A 15,821-nucleotide genomic window follows, 5' to 3' on the forward strand; every position below is an offset into this window, starting at 1 on the left:
TTTCCACCCCCCTTTTTTCCCTCAAGGGGTGCAGGAAAGGATAGAGCCAGGTGTGGATTGGGTGCTTGACATCACATGACTCTTTCTCCCTCGCTGGTGCAGAGGTGTATGAATTTTGCTCTTCTTTGCCATTCGGCATTTTTGCACCTCATGCTTTGTCCTCCCCCTTATTGGCCAAGTTGCAGGTAATGCATCAGCTATCGAGCGTTTGTTTATTGCATGATAACACATGCAACAGCCACCATTGCAGTCCATGTGCAGTATGCAGCTGTCCGCTGTGGCTGCCCCTCTCTTGTTTGCCTGTCCGTTTTCCCACAAATCATTTCTTTGCGTAATTCCTGTTTTCAGGTCTAACCATTGCACCCCGTATTTAAGTTTTTTTTTACCAGGATTGTTATTTTAGCCTTAATGACACAATAACCCATTCAGTATCCTCTTGCCTTACCAGTATTCCTGTGTACAAATAGCCTGCCCAGAACATAAAATTAGGATTAGATCTACATTAATAGAGCTTTACCATGTGTGATAAAATAATTTGTTTACCAATAGGTTGCCTCTAGTCCAGTTATATTCATTATAGAAATGCATGTATCATTGTGCAATATGTGTGTTGGTATCTACTGTATGGACAATACAAGAACAATTCCCCTTCTAATGAATTTTCCTGTCCCTGCAGTAATTAGCCTAGTAGCCTGTGCACTGTATGTGCCTCTTGTTGGTAGTGAACCACCAGATGACACCTTTAGAGTTAATGCTCTTCATGTTTATGAAAATGCACACTACCAGCTCTCCCCAATGCTGCCTTTTTATTACATATATGTATGTATGTGTATGTGTGTGTGTGTATACACGTATTTATAGGCTGAATGAAACAGAGACAAAAGAGCACTGTCCTTCACAATGCACAGACAATTATACAGGGCCTGCTGTGATGCCTGAACTTCACCAGAATTTAACAGCGCAGCACAGCACACTTCCAGCTCTCTGCCATTCACCAATCAGGGCTCTCCCCGTCCTGTCTCTCCTGACTGCAGCATGCAGCATGCAGGGACTCGCATCAGAGCAACCCCCTACAACCCCGCTCCACCCCCACCACCACCACCACATACGCATACACACACACTCCCCACACACCCGATACTGCGTCTGTGCAGACTGAACTCTCACATCAGAGCATGCGCAGTGAGAAGGTGCCACGGGGAGATGCCAAACCCGACGTGTTTCTCTAGTTACGACAGTTGCAATTACATCGTAGGTTCAGCGTTTTTTTTTTTTTTTCTGCCTGCCAGGTCTCAGGAAATGCAAATGTATGCCCGGCAATCTGACAACGGCGGGATTTAATGCTATGTCGTCTCGTGGAAAAAACGTCCCTCTGCCCTCTGCCCCTGCCCCCCTTGAAAACATCGCGAACAAATGCCCAAGGAGGGAAGGAAAACACCCGGGCATCATTTTTTGTTCCCTTTCGTCGTATTTTCTCAAGTCATTATGTCGCGGGGTCCTGATTAGAATGCATAGTGCACTGTCCCCCAAACTTTTACTAAATGCACATTCCCTTATGCTCATTAGTAAGAGGTGGGGTGTGGGTGTGTGTGGGTGTGTGTGTGTGCGTTGGGGGGGGGGGGGGGGGGGGGGCGTCTGGGAAAAAAAAAAACGGACAGAAAAGGGAACCCAGGCAATGGCTGTGGGTGCAGAAGGCCCAGCTGTGAGCGCTGCACCCGCCGTCACCGGAGTCATGGGAATGACAACCGCCAGGGTTCAAGGTCAATGCAGGCACTCAGCTGCCGTGGGCCACATTGTCTGGCCACCCCCTCTCCATCCCTCTCTCTTGCTACCCTTCCCTCCAGCTCTCTCAAGGATTTTCTTTTTTTTTCCTTTTTTTTCCCAGGGGACCAGAAAAGAGAGAGGGACAGTTGACACCATTGCGCTTTGGCACCGTGTCTGGCCATAGCCCGCGAAGGTACCTTGAAACAAAGGTGGGCCATCACCGTCTCCTTTCTTTGTTCACGTCGTTTGGCACACAGGGTGCTGGTTTGTTTCGGAAACATCCGTTTTCCTGGCAAAGGGTGTAAATAAAATGCAAATGATATCAGAGGGCACAATTCTGTTGGGGGAGGGAGAAATAGGGGAGGAAGGACTAGGGGGGCACCAGTGGTAACGGAAAATGGTACTACAGTTGGGAAAGAGGTAAACTGGCCAGGCAGATTGCATGCAAAATCATTTGGGCTGAGCTGTGAAGGTTGGGGACCAGACTGTGATTGGAGGTCTCTTTAGCTTCATTGGTCCCAAAGAATAGCCCTCTAATGAGTCTATCCAAGCTTGGCAGAACTTTGTGTGGAAAACAAACAAAGTTATGGTGGCCTTCCAGGGCGTAGCACCATAGCACAATGATATATAACGTTTACACATATGGCCTCCTTATTTTCAGGACCAAGATATGACTTTTTCACGTACTTAATTTTAAGGTTGCTACTGTGGTGGAGGAAAGCAGACAAAGAGACAGACACACACACACACACACGTGCATGCATGTACATACACTGTACATTGGGTGTGACCATACCGTGTTGTCTTGAGACAACCTAGACTTTTTTCATCTGTATTTGTCTTTAAAAAAAGTAGAAGCTCACAGTGTTCTCATTAACTTAGTTTTTACGAACAAGAAATGTTTTGCATTATTGTAGTATTGCTTGTGTCCAGACATTTATACCTTTATTTATGTTTGATGAATGTATCTTTTGTGACCATATGTGCTTGTGTGTGAGTGAGTGTGTTTCTGCGAGAATGTGAGCGTGAGTGTGTGTGCAGCTGTCTCTGCTTATTTGTTGTTGAGTCTGCTTGATGCTCAGCTAAAGAGACATCTCCCCTCGAACTCTGTGGAGGGACAAAGAGCTCAGGGCTGCATTTCAGCCTCTGCTGCCTGATGGAATCAGGCCTGACATCTTGGCTTCACCTGAAACAAAGAAATCTGCGAAACATTGCTGTGGATCTCGAATCCAGCTCAAGGATGTGCAGCTAGAGCATTCTCACTTCCTCTGCACCGCTGCTAATGAGGTGCATGAATGAGGCTGGATCTGCAGTCCACTGCAGCATATTCCACGGCAATACTCAATTGTGTGTGTGTGTGTGCATGTGAGCGTGCGTGCTTGTGTGTGTGTGTCTGTGTATGTGTGTGTGTGGGCAGGTGGGGGGGTTTGTTGTGACCCCTGCAGCTCCTGGGGGTTTGAGGCTAATTGTTTTCGTCAGTGTGGGAACGTCTTGGATGTTGCTGCAACGTTCCAGCGGCGTGGCTTCAGTAAACGAGCCGCTGCGCCAAGGATGAGGCAGCTTTGTAGCCACTCAGCAGGCTCGAACAGCACCTATTCTGTGCCCCAAACTGTCATGCAGAACAACTTCATTGTGCTAAATTGAACTTGAAAGCAACCAAAGGCGGTGAGAGGGAGAGGCAGAGAGGAGCGTGCTGTCAGCGCTAGAGAAGGGCTGCCCTGGTCCGCCGCGCCTGAGGAGGGGAATAAAAGCTCCCGGGCCCGTGAACGCAAGCGCATTGTTTCACTCTGAACTGAAAGAGGGCCATAAATGGGATGTAAATTTATTAAAATGGATTCCCGCCCTCCAAAAGTTTCACTCTTTTCTTTTTCTGTGTGTGTGCGCGCACTGTTCGTGGGACTTTCTCATGCACAGCCGCCCCCCAACCAACCACCCACCCACCCAAAACCCCCCCCCAGTCTGTCTCTGCTCACGGAACGATAATGACGCACTGCCGCTATAGCGCCGTGGTCTTTTCGAGAGAGATCCAACAATGGCTAATGGCAGGCCATGGCGGTTTCTCACGAGGGCCGGAGTAAAGTATCACTGAGCAGCCCCAACACCCCCACCCCCTCCCACCAAATCCCACCCCCATTCTGTCCCGCCGAAATGGTCCTCCTATGGGGCCTTGGCCCCGTGGACAAAGCCCATGTTAATTCCAGTCAGCTTTACTCCCTGTAAAGAATCCTTGTGTTTTTTTTTTTTTATACAACAGCTTCATGAGTCCTCTTGCACATTTTTGAACTGGTTCTGTAAAAGCCCTGATAGAAGGCTTGTGATAGCGATGTGTGTCTACAGTTTCTCTCGCTGTAGCACAGATTTACCGAGCAGTCCCCGCCCCCCGAGCCCCTCCATGGAGAAGGGAGGTTAACCAGCAGCTCTAGAGTTCGATAAAAAAGTGCGATCCAGGGGAAACAGGATCCCGGCAGACACAAATCTGAGGATTGTCTGGAGCGCCGTGGGGCTCAACAATAGGCCGCTTCTGTCCTTTGTAGCACCGTGCGTTTCCCACGAGAGCGCCGTAAACCGAGGAAGGAGCGTATCGGCTTTCCCTCCCGCCGATGTTTATTCCTTTCACGGCAGAAGGCACCGCTCGGCGAAAAAAGGATTCACCTTTCAGTTTTTGACATGTGTCACACGGAATCCGAAAAGACATGGGGTATATCCCTGACCTCGCCGCGCCGACTAACGGCAAACCCGCTCATCCGTCGGGGCATTTTCCTCACCGGTTCTTATCTGGTTCTCCTCTCACCACGAACGATCTATAGCGCGAATTATACCACCAGTCTTTTTTTTAACATGCCACTTTTTATCACATCATTTAGGTGGATTTTGTTTGTTACTTTGGACATGTTGACAAGACTCAGACTTATAGTGCTTCTGACAAGTCATCCACATGAGTAGGATGTTTAGTGGGGGCTTTTATAAAACTCCTAACTAAGTACAAATTGCCAGTTGCATGTATCAGCATTGCCTATTGAGGGTGTAATCTGATTGGTTGGGCAGGGATGGAACAGATTAGTGGGCCACTGAGAGGACAGGAAGTGAAATGTCTTTTCTCTGGTTGATGTCAAAAGCCGCGAGAAGAAAGTTCATACATAGAGTTAATCAAAACTTCTCCTGTCCAGTCACAGCAGTTGTGTTAAGTAGACGTAAAATCAATGTGCACCCTTTGTAAAGACACATTATTAAATTTTCATACAATTAAGTTTTGTACAGTTCAATACAATATCAAGACCTGAACTCAACAACAGCATAAGTCTTGGCATTTCTATATTCAGTAAACAAAACAACGAATTACTTTACCAATATGTGTGTGTGTGTGTGTGTGTGTGTGTGTGTGCATTATATGTGCAGATACACATAGTAAGATGTTCAAACAACCAAAATTTTGGTATTATCTACTTGTAAATACCATCATAGTCTTGAAATGCTTGATGCCAGCTGTACTAGCCTTCAGTATTTCAGGGGAGGGGAGGCACTTAAAAGCACAAAAGTGTTCAGATGGAACTTCAATGCTGTGCATTGTTCTGTTGTAACCAGATGCCACGCCAAACTGTTTGATCCTCTGTGTTTGAAGTGAAGGCTTTTAACCTGGAAGATAAGCTGGGGTCAGGGGACAGACTCAGCCTTCACTTTGGAGTAGGACTGAAGCTGGTGGACCACCTGTTGTACGTAAAGATGCACTTAGTGTAAAAATATATTATAACAAGTACATTTTGATTGGTTGCTCTATTTCATTCATTCCTTGACTTTCTATAAGAGGAAATGTCTAGGATCTTTGTCTGAATTGGCAGCTTCTACAAAGGTTTAAAAAACTGCAGTTGTGATTTTAACCATTTGATATGTGTTATTGGTCGTCTTGCCTTTGTTATTGCCATCTCTAGCATCACTGGCATATTGGACACTGGTGGTTTGAGTCAAATTTGGTTTTCGCAGTCAATGTCATTTTCTGCCTTGAGGAAACCTCTTTGGCGATGCCTTTGAGTGACCAATGACCTGTCTCTAACCCCATAACCTTTGTGGGATCTATTTATCAACTGGTGCTTCCCCCTTCTTCCCCCACCCACTTTGGTAACACAGGGCAGATGCCCTGGCTCACGAGCAGGCAACCCCAGCCCTGGAGCGCCAAAGATGTGTCTGGTTTTTGTTCTGTCCAAACTCCTGGTTACGTGCCCAGTTCGTATGTTAAAAGATTGCAGCAGATTTCAGTCTGAGCAGTCAAATGCTGAGCATGATGAGCACATCATGACATGCATCCATGCATCAGAATCGTTCATCGAATTGTGTGTAAGAGCTCAGAATGAGGCAAAAAAACAGGCACTTCTCCAGCAGTCCCAGACCAGGGTTACCAACGCCTGTCTCAGGTCCCAGGCTGAGCCCCACTGCAGTTGTCGTGATGAGTGGCACAGGCACGGTGCTTGTGTCCAGCCTCAGATGTGTCATACACAGAAGGGGAAAAAGGTTGAGCCATTGATGATACTCCATTGGATGGCACGTAGCAGTTCAAAGAACCTGTCATCCCTTTCACAAGCATGATGGTGTGGTACTTTTGTACCATTCTTGTCCTGCTTTATGGATGCACTAGAGAGAGTAGAGAGAGAGAGAGAGCGACAAAGTTGCTGGAAAAAAAGGCCAGTGGAAAGGGGGACACAGATATGCCCAACAGTGCCTCTACGAGGGTATCATTAGATCTCTATGGTGCCCGCATTCGACGGTCTCAATTATACAGCACAGGACAAAAGCATGCAAATGTCGTCGCTGCATCTTGCGGGCTTTTTGTCCGACTGACATTCTTTGTTTTTTTTTTTTTTTGATTCCCAGAAATAAAAAGGTTGGGGGGGGGGGATTTGTGTGCATCCATCTGTGCCATAAACCTTCAGCAACGTGAGAAACTGTAACCTCATTAGCATGAGAATAATTGATACATCACATAAGCCATTCAATCACAGAGGGCCATTTGCTTGGGATGTGCACAGGCGGACAATGCTGCCATCTTGAAAAAAAAAAAACAAAAACACCAGAGACAGAGCTGGATCAGAGGCAGAACATTTAACCCTTTGATGTCTCCTCTGTACCAGGCTGTGGATGGTATTTTCCCAGGCTAAACCATCAACATTAGTAAAAGGTATTTGGGCTTGCAGGGGTTAAAAATAATCCAAGTTTCCAATAAAACATGGCTGTATTAAGACACTATAAAATAATGTCAAACTTAAATGGTTAAGCTGCAGCGCATGTTGTTTCATTTGTCAAGTTACTAGAGTAACTAGTAAAAGGGAGACATACATAAAGTTGATAAAAGTTGTTTTGGGGAAATTATTCACATATTTAATGTTCATTCCGGCATACAATTTTGTTGTAATTGCATTACAAAATAAAATTAAGTGTCTCTGTTGCAGCTCATCGTCACTACTATTGGATAGCACTACAATCTGTGGCTGTAGCTCAATGTGTTTGCATGATTACTGTCAGTTTAGTAATTGCACTGATGCTTCTGAGAGGACCATCAAGGTGTAGTCCTGATACAAGACCTGGGAGGGTAGCAGCATCTGGTCTTGGCCCAGGGTGAAAACAATATGTTTTATGGGTGTGAATTGTGAAATAATTATTTCTCAGATAAGCTGCATATGACATACAACAGGCCTCCCCTTGGAAACATATTCATCTAAAACTGTTGAGTCATCTTTGTTTTGAACATAGGCCTGATTGATGATTGATTGAAGGACATGGCCCCTGTTTTGAAAGGCCTCATGATTTGTACACTGCATCTGTGTGCTGTAAAATGTTTGACAGCTTTGGAAAAGCAATTGTCTGCTTCATTTGCACATTTTAAGTTTATGTTTGATTTTATTTCATCGTTATTCTTTTGATTGCTTATGCTCAAAGGGACTCCTGTGGTTCTGCTTAAGTGCAAATCAAAGAGCTGGCCACCCTGTATTAGAGCCATCAGAAGAACACTTTCAGCACACTAGTGTTTTATATATGTATATGTATGTGCATATCTGCAAATATTACACAAATACCACCACAGACAATGTATTCAACTGCTTCTATGGTGCTGAGAGACCTTTTTGCTACTGTAAGGAAGACAACATTAAGAAACTTTTCCCCAAACACCTTGTTCATTATTTAGAGTGTGAAATAATGGAGGTAATTTTGATTTGGACCACATTTTTCCACCTGGATAAATTCTGTGCCTTTATTATAATTCTCTATTATGCAGTGTGCAACTTCAGCGGGGGCTTTTTAAAAACATCACCACTATGAGCATGCAGGTTGCAAACCTCATCCTGTAGCTTGTAGGAACATCGGCAGAGGTGGGCCTTGTTAAGGGAGTCCTAGAGGGCAGTGTATGTACTGATATGTTCACGTATGCAAGTCTCGCCCGTCAGAGTAAGTGTTGAGAGGAGTCTGTACAGTATAGAGCAGATTAATGGAGTCGTGGGCGGCGTGAGGAGCAGCAGTAAATAATTGATTACGGCTAATGAAAAGGATCGCTTTAAGATGTGTGGCAGAAGGTGTATCCGTGTCTCCCCTGGGTGGCAAAAAAGCCACTGTGGATCTTCCACGTGCATTAAGATCCCTCTCCTTTTTAACTCGGCAAACCTGGCTCAATATTAATGCGGTGGGACGCAGCTCTGTGTGAAGGCATACCAAGGGGTTCATTCACCCATACTGCCTGTTGTTAAATGAAAAAAAAGCCTGATGTGTTAATGATATGTACTAAGAAGCACAGGTTTAAAATTACATTAACGGGTATAAGTAACATAGTGTATGGCCAAGCTGTGAATGGGATCACAGACTGTGATGTACAGGTGACCTTAATTCTATTATTTTTTTATGAGCCACTGATACGGAGGAAGCCTATTCAGAGAAGAGATATATATACGAACGCCTTTTCATCCTACATAAAGCGTATTAAAGAAATCTGTTACTGCGATGTCCAGGCACTGATGGACAGTGATCCCTGTTGTAGCAGTAGCGAAGCGTTCTGTGTAGCACATTTACAGACAGTGTCTTCATGTATCCGGGTATCCATGACAACACTTCAGCGTGCTAAGGATGTACCAAAGCTATCCTGCCAAGGGCAACGTAGGGTTTTGAAATGGGATAAATTGAAAATGAATGAATAAAAAAAAATGTTCTGAAAGCCTTTATTGTATTTTCGCAAAGGCAACTATTTATAAGTCTAGTCATTTAAACTCAATAGTTCAATAGCTGCGGTTGTTGGTGGTTAGGTAAATCTCTCACATTTGAAACGCATGGTATTCTCTTCATCACATGAACTCTGTTTAACCATTTTAGTGTCAGTGTCATCGTATTATATCCTCTGTATTTAAATTGTCATCATGTGGCCAATCTGTGGATTTATTCAAAGGGATGTGCCTAGAAAAAATACACTTTTATATTGTTTGAAAGGCAGAAGCTAATATAGTACAACACATGCTGTTGAATGTGAATTCCTAATTTATAAGAAAAATAGTGGTCCAGTAAAATTAGTTGTTAATGGTAATTGTTCAGTAATAATTAATTGTTTGATTTCTTAAATCTAAACCATAGCCCAAGGACATTATAATAACAGACTCTAGAAATATGACCATGAATTGTGTGCATGGTGTAGTTTTACCGAGTTATGAATAAGTCCTGTTTTAAATGGAAGGCGCTTAGAAAAGGGGTAGTCTAAACCCCAAGATGACTTTGAGGCGCACATCTGGATGGCAAACAGATATCAAAAATTCTCTTTCTTCACAAAAATCCTTTTCATCATAATCGCGGCATGTTTCTTAATTACGCCGCATGCTGTTCACGCCACACAATTTACATCTGTCTCCGCAAGGTGTGTGCCGTCTGCTTTTCCCTGCCTCGTCCTTCTGCTCGGTCATTTTTGATCCCGATCTTGATATTCCCACGTTCCTTATGCAAGCAACGGAACAACACGTTTATGCCTTGCGTGTGTGCTATTGATCCACTCACTTTATTTTATTAATCCAATCCCTTACTGTTCAGTCTCTCTTCAGCATGGCACTGTTTATTATAGCACTGTTACGGACTGACACGTGTTCATGTGGTCTGTTCCTCTCTGTATGTATCATCGTTCATGTGACCCGATAATATCCACTTATGTACGTTTGCTCTGTAAATTTCTTCAGGTGAAAGTGTCCATCAAATGACTAAATGTAAATGTAAACCTTTGTTGTGAATCCATGTGAGAGCTATGTATATGAGTGTGTGTTTCGCTGTGTATGAGTATGTACATGTACAAGAGTATTTTTGTTGTATGTATCTGTCAAATTAGGGCAGTGCAGTCAGAGTCAGATTTGGTGCTTTGTGTCAGAAGATTATGTCTAATAATATATCTAAGGAAATAACTCAAATTTATTTACTAAAGGATTTGTGTGTTATTGGTAATGTTTAGAGAGATGCAAACTGTTTTCGACAGCCTGCCCAGTGTGTATGCGTAAAGCGAACAGAAACCATTGAGTTAACATCCTAGCACACAGAAACCCGGTATGCTAACTGATTGATGTAATGACATCCAATTGGAGGCATTCATAAGTAGATTGCACTCATGTATGACATATGAATCAGACCCAGATTATCCATAACGTGGAACCCCAGGTGTACTAACCTAACTAAACCTTAAGGGGTCAAAAGGCTAAATGGAGACTCTGATCCACAATTATCCACAGTAGCTGAAATGTTTTTATTTGTAATATTTAGACAGAGGAAATCAGAACTCATATTCTGCATTTCTTATTTCTAAGATTAGCAGTGTGGCCCTGCTTGCTATTTTTTACAGCATGTTGGGAAGAATAAAAGTAGGTCAAGTAATTTGCCCAAGGTCATACACAAAGTGACACCTGATCTCTCCAGTCATATGGAAGGTCCCTCATTAAAACAGCCTCCCTTTTTACCAAGACCATTTTTTATATATAAAACTGTGATTATTTCAATTTTTTCAAGGAAAAACAGTGTCTGTGGGGAGAAAACATTTGACAGCTAAATTTGAAAGGAAGGACAGCAAAACCGTTTGGGAGTAATAAGCACTTACAGAGAGTGAAATATCAAGTCCCTGATGATGCTCACATCTATCGTATAAGCAAAGACAAATATGGGAAATATTGCAGTGCTATACCAGGCCACTGTGTGCTTTGTTCCTGCTGGGTTTATTCTCCAAAGCTTATTGTTCTGTCTGTGTTCAGATGTTCTAAAATGGGAGTTTTTTTGCTGTGTTTCCTATTGGAAATGATAGATATTTCCATTTCTACTAACACGTTAAAGATACCTTAGAATGGAGAACAACAGATTTCTTGCTAGCTTCTGCTTTTAGCTTTATCCTTTATGCTGCCTTCTGACTTTCCACTCACACCACTCACAGGACATCAGAGACAGTTTGATTGCATGGGTTTGTCTGCAGAGCATCTCATTGGTTGTTGTCTGGTCATGCATCTTCCTTTGAACCAATTAAAATAAGCTGCATCACAAAACTCAAAAGTCATATAGAGCACAGAGAATTGAGACAACTTCAACTAAAAACATACTGGTGTTTGCATGGAATATAACAGGACATGTAAGATGATTGCACACCGCAGTGTCTCAGATAGGAAGGGAAGGTGACGACAGAGTTTCTTTTAAAATGCTCTTTTAGGGCCATAGCCGAGTGGACCTCCCAGGACCCACGTTTACTTAGCCCTGCTTCGATTTTATCTACACAACAAGTAAGCTGTACTACATTTGCACAGCTACCGTCTGCAGTTTACAATGTTTTTTTTTTCCATATTCCAGAAGAATGCAACATTATTCACAACACAACAGCATGGCACACAGCAGCAGATGAAATTGAATAGAATTACTATAGTGGAAGTATGTGTGAGTGGGTGGGTGTCATGGGGTTGGATCTTCTCTCTGTCCTCATATTTTTTTTTTAATCCCATTATATTGAGTTGAGTTGAGTGTAGTTTGAGGTACTTCTATTCAGTTGAAGTCTGTTGTTAACTTTGTTGCTGGGATTCAGTCTTTTCTTAAAAAGAGGTTCAGAGGTGGATGTGCCTGTACTGGTTACTCTTCTCCAATGACAACTGGAATTGCAAATCTTTTCGCAGTTTGTGTGTAGATGAATCCATGTATTTTTGTCCATTCTGTGTAACACAATATATTGTCCTTACTGTGTACATAAGCAGTATGGTCTTAACTAAGTAAGTGTTAGGTAAGTGGCCAAAATTTTGCAACAATATGACACAAATCCTAATGAAAAATAATAGTCACTATCAGTTCACTGCACAAAAACACAGCTCCTTTGACAGGTAGAGAAATCAAAGTCTTGGATTTACTCCACTGGGTGATGTGACCATCCATTGCTGGCTTACTTTTTATGGCAAGGTCTACATCATATGCTCATATATGACTTTGTACTTTGTGAAGACCTGTGCACCATTAATGTTCAGGCAGGGAAGGCAAGGTGGCCAGGAATACCTACATAAGCTCTGTGATAAAGTCTGTTCCTTTTAGAAATGGGTGCATGTTTTGTCAAAACAGTGACAATGCTATCAGAATGCCTTGATGTGATGTCAGTCGCATGAGTAGAAGTAATTTGCCACTTTTTACCTGTGGCCATTTTCCTCGAGATTGCTTTTGACCCGACATTTTGTAAATATATACCCAGAGTGAGAATGCGCAATGGCGTTAATATGTGTAATAGCACCCTTTGAAGGCTTCCAGGTTGGAACATAATTACAGTACAGTGATTCATTCGATCTGGGGGAATGCTGTTCTAGGTAGGACACAGCTGTATGACCGCTTGGTTAGGAATTATTGATTTGGAATTCCAGTTTGTGTTGTGGTCTGTAATGGACCTGTGGCTCTGTCGAGTAGACTACCGAATATGGTTGGTGCATATTTGACAGGCTATAATTTACGTGTTAATAAGTCTCTATTTTCATAATGTTATTCTTTGTTTTGTGATATTTCTTCTACCTGTGTGGGGCCTATGGTAACAGACTGAAGAGCTGTGGGTAGTTGTGATACTCACAAGCTGTCTTGATGTATCAAGATCACTGCTGTCCAATGAGCAGCCCTGAAATCGATTAGCATGCATTGCAGTATGTTGGCGACACCTTAATAGAGGTGAGACTGGTCATTAAGTCTGTGTCCTTAGGTCATATGGGAAGTTGTCAGCCTCATTTTCTGAACTCATGCTACATGCTCGCAGTTATGCAGTTACATGAGAGGGGCAGCTGGAAGATCTTAACAGAAGCATGGACACAGAAGCAGATGTAACTGAGAGTTTAAAAAGGATCATTTTCAAATAAGTGCTCAGTTCAAATGCCGGTCAGGAAAGGCCTGTCTTGAAAAGTGGACTTCCATTGTACTGACACTGCTTTGAAATGGACCTGATCAAAAACATGGCACACAATTGTAGTTAGTCAACATGAAAATTCCTGACAAAAATACTGAGACAACAGCAGTGGCTAAACTGGGACTAGAGCAACAGCCTTTGGGTTATACACCCTGTGCCTTACCACTGTGCCACACTATTGCTCTGCGTATGAACAGTATATACCAGTGATCACACTATCCACACTATCCAAGCAAAATTATTCATCAGGAGAGAAAAAAAATACTGAATTAGTTCAACAATAAATGCATTATCATTATTACCCATAATGACAATAAAATCATATTGTATTTTGTCAACAGTATTTCTCGGGGATCGAAATCTAGACGAAGAAAAAAAGATATGTCCAAAACACAGTGGCGATACTTTCCTGCAGCCACTGACAAAGGCTATCCAGGATGAACTGTTTCTTGTCATCAGTCGCTATAGTTTCAGGAAGCACAATACTGTAATACCTTATTTGAAGAGGGGTTTTTTTTTTAGATCTGATAAAATGTTCCCTTGCTTGGCAGCCTTTGCCTGAAGAAAAATGGCATACACAGATCTCCTCAGACAGGTGTTCAGTAATGCACTCTGCAGAAAACGAATGGTCTAATCAGGTTATACTGATACTATGAAAGGAAATGCAGCTGATGAACATCAAAAGAAAAGTACTGCACTGGAAGAAATGTGGTGGATTCCTCCTGCCGCATATATTGCTTATTGTATTGTTGGGCAGAGGGAACATTACAGACATTTCCTTTGATTTGTTTGGAATGGAATGGCTGCCAGAAATGCCTTCCTAACTTTAGCACAGTGTTACAAATGCAGCTGGCTATCACCCCCTCAAGTTAATGGCTCTCCTGGCTTCTGGGGTGGGATGTGTTAGCGTATAAAGACCTGTCGAACAGAAAAACTTGACATTATGGTTTCATTAGACTGACTTTTTTTTACATGTGAAATATTTTCATAGTTGATTGCAAAGCTTCCATTCCGTAAGGCAGTTGACGTGTTTGCTCAACAGCAAAACTGAATATTCCCACATATAATATTAGTACGTGCTTCTCAGTGTCAGTTTTTTAAAACTCATGTGCTTCTCTTTCAGGTGAAGGACCTGTCCAGATAGTGTCATGGCTGAAGCTAAGTGGACGTCTGCTGGTACAGTTGGAGGTGATGGTACAGTTCTCAGATTATTAGCAGGACAATGAGACTTACATTCACACCTCCCCGTCCCAGTGTTCTGTTGATTGTCAGACATTGAAAATATACCCATGAGGGATTAATTGATCTCATTTACAATGAGCAATAAAGAATATTGTACTGTATTTACCAAGTACATCCCCAAATAGCATTTTTATCAATGAGAGGTAAGTGGTTGTGACTGGTATTCTGTCTTACCATGCAACTGCCCACAGCTTTGCTTTTTGTCTATATTATTTATGTTGATTTCTGCATATGAAGCTGCATATGTATATGATTTATGATTCAATAAAGTATTATTTTCAAAAAATACATTGTGTTAGTGCATTTTATGTGTTCCTTGCAACTGTCACCTTGTTTAACCCTGTGTACCACTTTTCAATGCCATGTTGCACTGTGAGTAATGGGACATCACTTACTATTTGATCAATTAGGAATGTTCAGATATTGAAACTATTCAATCAGATTAGATGGCACACAATAAACTTATATTCTTCACAGATTTCTGGGGTTTTGGTTCCAAAAAAGAGACGTTCTAGTTAGCAAATTTAACAGCGTTTATGCTAGTACAATTATTTGATAAGAATTAAGCTTATTTCTTATAACGCATGTATAAGAGCAATTCCTAATCCAACATAAATAATCAAATTAAGCAACTTCCAGGCAACCCAACTGTTTATGCAGTACAGTCGACAGGACTTCACCTAGCAGAAGGAACATCTCTTTCATTTGCCACACAAGCATCATGGGCACTTGGCGAGCTGTTTTATTTACTGCGGGATTCCACTCCATCACATTGTTTTCCTTCAATTTAACTTTGTCCCGCTAAAGCACGTTTTCGCCCATGCTCCGTTTCCTATCTACTTACCTCACACCTATCTGCCAAAGAGCTCTGTCTGGTGTCACATCTGAGTGCACCCCTCAATTTCCTCCATCGTCACCTTTTGTACAATTATTTGCTGGTCTCATGTCCGGTGCCTGAACGGCAGAGATGAGAGAGGGAAAGGATCGTGTTTGCCATTCAACCTTTCTCCCGCTGTGGGGCCGTATGAGCGAACCGCGGTCAGGCTTATTTACCGGGACTGGAAGAGAACGGGTACCGCATGGAACATGTATCTTTCTGGCATTATTACTTTCTTCTCTTTTTGTTTTGGTTTGTGTAAGAGTCTAGAATGTGAAGACTGGGAAATAATTTCCCATAGGAATTGTTACAGCACAATATGTATATGTAGATGTAATTGTAGAATAGATAGATGTAGATATGTAGAATAGTATTATTCATTTTAAAAGGATTCTTCACATGAACAATATCAGCATCAACCTGAAGTCTGTTGGGGGATATTGTACAGATTCATTGTATTGACATTAAACAAAATGGCAGACAATCAAGACAGTAAAAAAATTCATCAGCAGAACCCAAAATTTAAGCATTTAAAACAGGAGA

The 15,821-nt window shown here is 42.4% G+C and overlaps 1 long non-coding RNA gene across 3 annotated transcripts in view; it reads left to right on the forward strand.

Moving 5' to 3' along the window:
• Positions 1-14,582, forward strand: part of LOC118777416 — a 53,824-nt gene extending 39,242 nt beyond the window's left edge. For all 3 annotated transcript variants that reach the window (XR_005004964.1, XR_005004965.1, XR_005004963.1), the window contains exons 3-4: positions 1,886-1,973; positions 14,283-14,582. This is a non-coding gene — a long non-coding RNA (uncharacterized LOC118777416). The remainder of the gene's footprint in view (positions 1-1,885; positions 1,974-14,282) is intronic.
• The last annotated feature ends 1,239 nt before the right edge of the window (positions 14,583-15,821 follow it).

The sequence above is a fragment of the Megalops cyprinoides genome, chromosome 5, assembly GCF_013368585.1.
Source record: "Megalops cyprinoides isolate fMegCyp1 chromosome 5, fMegCyp1.pri, whole genome shotgun sequence".
Classification (NCBI taxonomy): domain Eukaryota; kingdom Metazoa; phylum Chordata; class Actinopteri; order Elopiformes; family Megalopidae; genus Megalops; species Megalops cyprinoides.